Below are 8,590 nucleotides of genomic sequence, written 5' to 3' on the forward strand. Positions count from 1 at the left end.
ATTGATTTGCACAATATAAACATACTATTTAACCTCATACAGAGAGATAGAGAGATCTGTACAAAAAGATACAAAAAGAAAAATACCATACGATCTCACAAAAATATGTAAGCAACTGAAGTAAACTAACTAGGTTCATTTCCTTCAAAACCATATACAGAATCATCCCATGTGGACCACGTTTCAGAAAATTTCTGCTCGGTACCCTCCACAATAGCCGTCAGATGCTCCATTCTATGTATGTCAGCCACAGTGGTGATCAGCCAATAAAATAAAAGACATCAATCGGCACATAGCCTTAGAAACACCAGGGAAAGGGAGACCTATCAAATAGTGCATGGATGTCAGAGGGACGGGGTTACCAACCAGTGTTCCTAACAATTTCTGGACTCTGAGCCAAAATTGGTGGACAGGAGAACATTCCCAAAAAATATGGTAGTGAGAGCCTACAGCATTATTACATCTCCAACATTGTTTTGAGATTGATTGATTATGGGCGTGTAGAATGTCTGGGGTCCTGTACCAATGCATCAGGACTTTGTATGCAGTTTCCTTATGGGTCACACATCGAGAGATTCTGGAAGTGTGCTTCCATATGCTCCCCCAATCCAACAAGGAGATGTCGTGCTGCAATATCTGAGACCATTTTCTCATGTAGTGGTGGTTATTTACCATCATAGGGACAGCCTCATGCAATATTTTGTATATGGTAGAGATCATTTGTGGCTCATAAGGACCATTGGCGCATAGGGTTTCAAAGTCTGTTGGCTTTTCCAGAGCCAAAAAAGGGGATCTGGTGGAGAAAAAATGTCTAACCTGTAAGTATGAATGTAAAAGCTTTTGGGGAATCTGATGTTGTTTTTGCAAGTTAGGAAAAGTCAGTAAATTTCGTGTCACTGGGTTAACAAAGTGACATGGAAAAGTCCTGCCTGGGTCCATGGCAGCATACGGTCATAAGAAAGGCTATCTGGGATGTCTGGATTGAATAGGATATTCAAGAGTTGTAGGCACGGCGAGGACAGGGAATAGCGTTCGGAAAATCTTTTCCAAATAGACAACGTGAACAGCATTGGAGCTAAACAGATTTTCCGTAATTGGGGCATGTGAAGGGAAGTAAACGGCCAGAGCATATAGCAAGGATGGACCAGGACTGTGACACTCATTTCTATTTCCGCCCACCTATTTTGGGCCTTCCGGGAGGTCCAGGAGGTAAGAACTCTCAGGTGTGAGGCATAATAGTATTTGATGAAGTCTGGGCCTCCTAATACCCCCCCTGTTCTTCCGGGCCAGGACCACCCTCCCTGCCATCCTGTGGGATTATTCCAAATAAAGCGGAGGCTTCTCCTTTGAAGGGATTTCAGCTGTGTCAGTGGGACCGCCACTGGCAATGTTTCAAAACAATATAATAATTTAGGAAGGATGGACATTTTAAGGACATTAATTTGCCCCAACAGGGATAGGGGAAGGGTGGTCCATTGGGTCAGCAAACGGTTAATTTCTGAAAACAGGGGAGGGAAGTTAGCCAGATATAGAGTGTCATAAGGGGCAGTGAGTTGAAGCCACAAATATTTAAGTGATTGAGAACACCAATGATAATTATACTTGCTTTGGAGGGAAGATAGGAGAGAAGGGGGACTGTTTATGGGTAATGCTTCAGTTTTAGTATCATTAATTTTAAAACCTGAGAGGCCACTAAAGGTAGATAATATGTTATGTAGGTGTGGCAGGGAGGTGTGTGGGTAAGTGAGAGTTAGAAGAACATTGGGTGAGAGTTAGAAGAACATTGTCCGCGAATAGGGATAATTTATATTCCATGTGTCGAAGATGTACGCCTTTAATATCCAGACATTCCCGTATAACCACAACTAAGGGTTCCAAACTAAGAATAAAGAGCAGCAGCGATAAAGGCGCACCCCTGTCTCGTACCATTGCTAAGTGAAAAAGGACGTGATAGGTGGGAGGAGAGTTGTACTTGTGATGTGGGCTTCGAATATAGGGCCCGAAGAGCATGAATAAAGGGGTCCGAGAATCCATAATGAGTTAGTATTGCAAACATAAATGGCCAGCTAAGGCGATCAAATGTCTAAACTGAGTATCAAATCAGGATTTTTGGTTTTTGTGAGTAGGTCTATAAGGTCAATTGTGCAATGTGTATTGTCACCCGCATGTCTTGTGGGAACGAATCCCACCTGGTCTCTATGAATTAATGCTGGCAGTAGTAGAGAGAGTCTGAATGAAAAGGAAGGTACTATTGCGCACAGCCTATTACTACTAGTCTAACACCAATTACCCTGGTGAATAATACTAAACTAATCAAACTAAAGGAACCTGCCAACGTGTATAGTGATCTCTACACTAGTGAGTGAAAAATATTAAATAAATTATGTGGCGATAGCTATCTGATAAATAAATAATGAGGATAAGCATACATTAATACCAATAAAAATGTGCTATATAAGCAAAATGCAATATTAAATAAAGTTAAATATTCAACAAATTCAAAAAAAGTGCAATATTACAGTGTAAATGAATATGCCATGCAAAAAAACTCCAAAGAGACAGTGCTACCAATGAGTCCAAAAAATTCCAAAATAAATAAATACAAGTCCTTGATCACAATCAAACAAGTGTGCTGTTCAAAGTGAATTAATTATAATAGTCCAAATTCATAAGGTCTTCAGGCAGTGAAATTCCAAATGACAACATCCACCGAAATAGTGACCATCCACCATTAGCAGTAAACTTCAGTGCTCAGTGCACCCCTTATTTCCCCCAGCCTCTCACCTCACATCTGAACCCCTTAGGGTCATATAGCGCTGTGAATGCCCTGATATTCTTTTCCAATCTTCGTTTACTCTACTCAGTTATGTAATCACCACAGCGAAAACAATCTCATAGAAATGGAAGCAAAAGAGAGGGGGGGCTCCGATAGTGTAGTATTAAAATATAGATACTATTTAAATAATATCCACACTTACATATCAAAATCGGAACTTGCGTGTAAACAAATGAACTTCCGGTCTCGGCCGGGACCGGAAGTGACGATCGCGACACCTGGCTCCTCCCTGACACGTTGCGTTACAACCTCGTGACTTTTTCAAAGGGTCCTAGTAGAGAGAGTTTGTTCACTAAGATCTTGTTGAAAATTTTGTAATCTCAATTTAATAGGGCGATGGGACGGATGAATCTTTACCGGCTTAGGGATAACGGTTACAAACATGTGTAAAAATGAAGAGTGCGGTGGTGTGCCCTGGAGTAACGAGGAGAACAAGGTTAACATATGCGGGGTTAGGGTCGATAAAAACGTCTTGTAATAGGAGTATGGAAAGCCATCTGGTCCTGGGGCTTTATGTGAGGGAAGGTGTTTAATTACTTCAGTTAATTCTTCTGTGGAAATAGATTGGTTTAAGGAGGAGCATTGGTCTAGTGTGAGTTTTGGGAGGTGTACAGATAACAAGAAGGAGTCTAGTCTATCTTTGAGAATTGGACCTGTGAACCTGTGATTAAGCAGTTGTAAAGTTTATTATAATATTCTCCAAATACTCCGGACATGGTCTGGGGACATTGTGTAGGTGTGCCGTCTGATTGTATTGTATGATCAGGGATGTATAGAAAAGGGCGGGGCTTAAGTCTGTGACCAAGCATCCTGTGCGGTTTGTCAGCATACTCATAAAACCTTTGCTTAGACCATAACATTGACTTGGAAATGTTATTTGTATCTACAAACCTAATATGATTGCGTATAGCAATCACTGTACGCAATCGACCCACCATAGGGAAGTGGAGTAGCCGTGCCTCCAACGTCCGCAGCCAGGTCACAAGCTCTGGCCTCAGCCTAATAGAGTCAAGCGTGAGCCGGCTGAGATGCACTCACCCCTAAAAACTGCCTTATGTGCTTCCCACATAGTAGATGCATCAGAGACTGAGCCTACATTTAAATGAAAAAACTCCTCCAATTTCTTGAGAAGCCCATCCTTAGTTTTGGCATGTCGCAATAGAGACTCGTTGAGCCTCCAATGGCAGGTTTTGGGTGATGCAGCTTGGAGCGCTAAGCTCAGAGTAATGGGGACATGATCAGACCACGTGATAGGATCTATTTCCGAAGAGACTATGTTGGGTAGCAAGGGAGCTGATATTAGAAAGAAAATCAAGAATATAGTTTATGTGGAGGGGAGAAAAAGGTATGTAGCAGGGATATAATGGTGTATTAATGCAATGAATGTGAAATACAATGTAAATCTATGGACAATGTATTCACTAGTATTGGATGCCATCTAGTGACCAAAAACTGGAACTGGACCTTAGCTATTTTTCTTTTCTATGGTCTTGAAAGATAACAGGACGTTTCTGTGTTTACTTTGGTAATTTTGACCTTATCTACCCAGGAGTCCATGTAACCTACCCATGAACACTTTGATAGGCAGTGCATGCTGGGTAGGGTATAAAAGGGACTGCAGCGGCCATATTTGGTCTCTTGGAACCACGTTGCCTGCCTGTGCGGAACTGTGTGTAAGGTTCTCGGACTCATTGGTAGATAGTCACGCAGAGTGCAAACCGGACTGTTTGCTGGGTGACTTGATGGAGCAAAGAGCTGGTGATCAGACTGACGGGGATCGGAGGTGCTTGTTGGAGCAGCAGAGAGCCGGATCCAGTCGGTGGAGTACATGGAGCATCTGGCCTAGTAAGTGGAAGCAAGCTGCAGCTGCAGGACTAAAGCCAACACTAAGAACTCTGATCCGATTGGTGAGCGTGTTGCGGCCCACCGTTTAATCTATTACACATACTTAGATTTACTAATAGGCCTTGCTGGAACCTATTGTTCCACGGAAGTGCAACTGAGCAACTGACACTTTGTAGGCCCAAGGCCTGTTACACTTTGGTATCTAAGTGTGATTACAAGTTTCTGGAGTTACACCTGGAGTGTTCTAAGTTAACTTTCTCTACTTACCCCTTTGGATTACAATTATTTGAGAAACTATTTAAGCTAGCGAAGAAAGAAGATAAAGGAGGAAATACATTAAGTGAGGCCTCACGTTAGACTTTAAATAAGGGGAGCTCCCAGGTCTAGATAGTAACATACCTGCATGCTGATATTGTATTTGACTGTTGATTTATGCTGTGCTGATGTTCTACGTTGGAACGACAGTGCAAACTCTGTAACCACCTATTTGCTATATTTTCAGTAAAAGTATTCCTGTTTAAGAGTACAAGTGTGGGGTTTACCTACTTTCCCCACCAGGTGGAGCCAGAGGATCCTGAGGGATAGACACAGGTACATTATATTGTTTACACTGTATTGTATTATTATTGCACCACAGCTGTGCCAAGGGGACAGAGTCATTCAGAAGGGGGGTTTCTCAGTAGAGTGCAGGCCCAATTTAAATCAGCAGCTCCTTCGGGGGTCAGTGCTACTGGTATATTGGCGATGGGTGGGATGCCTCACTCTCCATGCATCAAAAATATTGTGGGAGCGAATTAATTTGCGAAAGGAGGTAGACAATTTAAGAACTTGGAGAGATGGAGTTTGTTGAAATAGAGCAAATCTGTCTCTGCTAGGAGACATACATATATTAAAATCCTAATAAACACAGGTCACACAGAACCAAACCGCGCTATAGAGGTACTAGCAAGACATGGCACAAACTGACAGAGCGCTAAGAAACGGTGTCGCCACCCCTATACCTCACAGTCCTAAAAAGGATTGCGAGTTGTAATAAATATCAAAGAATAATATATGTATTAGAAGGGGCTAGGCGCTACCGGTAATGACTAAAAAGAGGTATGTGCATATACGTGTATAGGCATAAGTATGAATACACATACAGCACCACCAACTGAAAAAAACACAATAAATATTGATGGTGAGACCCCCCACCATCCACTAGTTAAATGCAGGAGAATGGAGTAGACAGAAGCAAATGACAAGCAAGGCCATATAATTTTTGCCCCACTGATGAGTAATAATATGGTGCTAGTTGTGGCATACACTATTATCTATAGTAAACTAGAAATATCTCAGAAATATAAATATCATACCAACCCCATGAGTGTATGTATGAAACACTAGTTCCAGCTTATATAGCCATATACCAAGTGAGCAGGTTAATCACGACAACAAAAAATGTATGAACCTAAAAAATAGGAGTATATCTGCGCAACCTTATAAGGTGCTATAGGTATACATACATATATATGTATACATATATATATATATATATATATACCGGAAAGTGCTATAGTACAACATAAAATGCTAAAGACCGCAGGGGTGCAAGGGGTGCAAAAAATGTGCAAAGAGTGCAAAATATGTGTAATAATTGATCACATAAATACTAGATAATATTATGACAAGTGAAAAAAATCAAGATAAAAATAAGAATGAAAAAAAGGATAAAAAAGGAGGTAAAATTAATACATGAAGTCCATAGGTAAATTCATATGTAAACCAAATAAATCCTAAAAAATGCAGTCCAAAACAAAAAGCAGGTATATATCCTCAAAATCTTCAAGTAGGTTCAGGTTAAGGTGACTGGTGCCCAGATATATATGAAATTCAGGTGACTTCCGTGCTCACCCCCTCAGTTCCCCACTCTTGATGTATAGAGGGGACTGATACTGGTAGATCGAAGTATCCTCAGGAAGAAAAAAGGGGGCTCATAGTGTAGTAATTCCAGGTCTCAAAAGGTTTATTTTAAAAAACCATACACTTTATTGGTTAGCACACCAGAGAAAAAAATGTTTTTTTTAAAAACAAATAACATGACCCCTGGGGGGTATTATACATAAAAAATTACAGTCCCAAGTTAGCTATAAGTAGATGAGCAAAGTCTTTTTGCAATGAAAAAAAAAATAAAATAAATAAATAAATAAATAAATAAAGAGTAAATGAAAAATAAAAAATAAAAATGGGGGAGATTGTGTTTGCACACCTCCTCCAATTAAAACGCTTGTGAGCAGAGGTGGTTCTAGACAAGACAGATATAGGCAGGGGGAAGCCCTAGGTGCAGCTGTCTATGCCGTGGGTTTAAAGTACACGGCTCCCAGGCGTGGCACCCTACAAAGGGATCCTACACCGCTAATCCTCACCGAGGATAGTGCCCTCCAGGCCGGGATAAAACTGACAGTGCCCAGCCGGATCAGTAGGCAGACCTGTATACGGATAAACCGGTGTGCGTTCCACCCTGCGTTCCACCTGAGCTCCAACAGTCCGGAAGTGGTGTGCGTGATTACTTCAGACGCGTTTCGTCATAGGACGTCTTCATTTTTATTTTTATTTTTATTTTTTCATTGCAAAAAGACTTTGCTCATCTACTTATAGCCAACTTGGGACTGTAATTTTTTATGTATTATACCCCCCAGGGGTAATGTTATTTGTTTTAAAAAAAAAACATTTTTTTCTCTGGTGTGCTAACCAATAAAGTGTATGTTTTTTTAAAATAAACCTTTTGAGACCTGGAATTACTACACTATGAGCTCCCTTTTTTCTTCCTGAGGATACTTCGATCTACCAGTATCAGTCCTCTCTATACATCAAGAAAGGAGAAAAGAGTGGAAAACCGCCTCCTCTGGATCTTCCTCCTGTGGATCAGCCACTGCTGTCTGAGATTTACAGGCCTGATTGCCCTTCGTGGGCTTAAAGTTCCGGTGAGTGGGGAACTGAGGGGGTGAGCACGGAAGTCACCTGAATTTCATATATATCTGGGCACCAGTCACCTTAACCTGAACCTACTTGAAGATTTTGAGGATATATACCTGCTTTTTGTTTTGGACTGCATTTTTTAGGATTTATTTGGTTTACATATGAATTTACCTATGGACTTCATGTATTAATTTTACCTCCTTTTTTATCCTTTTTTTCATTCTTATTTTTATCTTGATTTTTTTCACTTGTCATAATATTATCTAGTATTTATGTGATCAATTATTACACAAATTTTGCACTCTTTGCACATTTTTTGCACCCCTTGCACCCCTGCGGTCTTTAGCATTTTATGTTGTACTATAGCACTTTCCGGTATATATATATATATATATATATGTATACATATATATGTATGTATACCTATAGCACCTTATAAGGTTGCGCAGATATACTCCTATTTTTTAGGTTCATACATTTTTTGTTGTCGTGATTAACCTGCTCACTTGGTATATGGCTATATAAGCTGGAACTAGTGTTTCATACATACACTCATGGGGTTGGTATGATATTTATATTTCTGAGATATTTCTAGTTTACTATAGATAATAGTGTATGCCACAACTAGCACCATATTATTACTCATCAGTGGGGCAAAAATTATATGGCCTTGCTTGTCATTTGCTTCTGTCTACTCCATTCTCCTGCATTTAACTAGTGGATGGTGGGGGTCTCACCATCAATATTTATTGTGTTTTTTTTAGTTGGTGGTGCTGTATGTGTATTCATACTTATGCCTATACACATATATGCACATACCTCTTTTTAGTCATTACCAGTAGCGCCTAGCCCCTTCTAATACATATATTATTCTTTGATATATATTAAAATCCCCACCTACGATTGTGAAAGGCTGAGAGAAATAACGCAGCCTATCAAGAACTCCAGTGA

The sequence above is a fragment of the Lithobates pipiens genome, unplaced genomic scaffold (genome assembly GCF_037356315.1).
Source record: "Lithobates pipiens isolate NorthernLeopardFrog02 unplaced genomic scaffold, aLitPip1_a1.2 Scaffold_23, whole genome shotgun sequence".
Taxonomy (NCBI): Eukaryota; Metazoa; Chordata; class Amphibia; order Anura; family Ranidae; genus Lithobates; species Lithobates pipiens.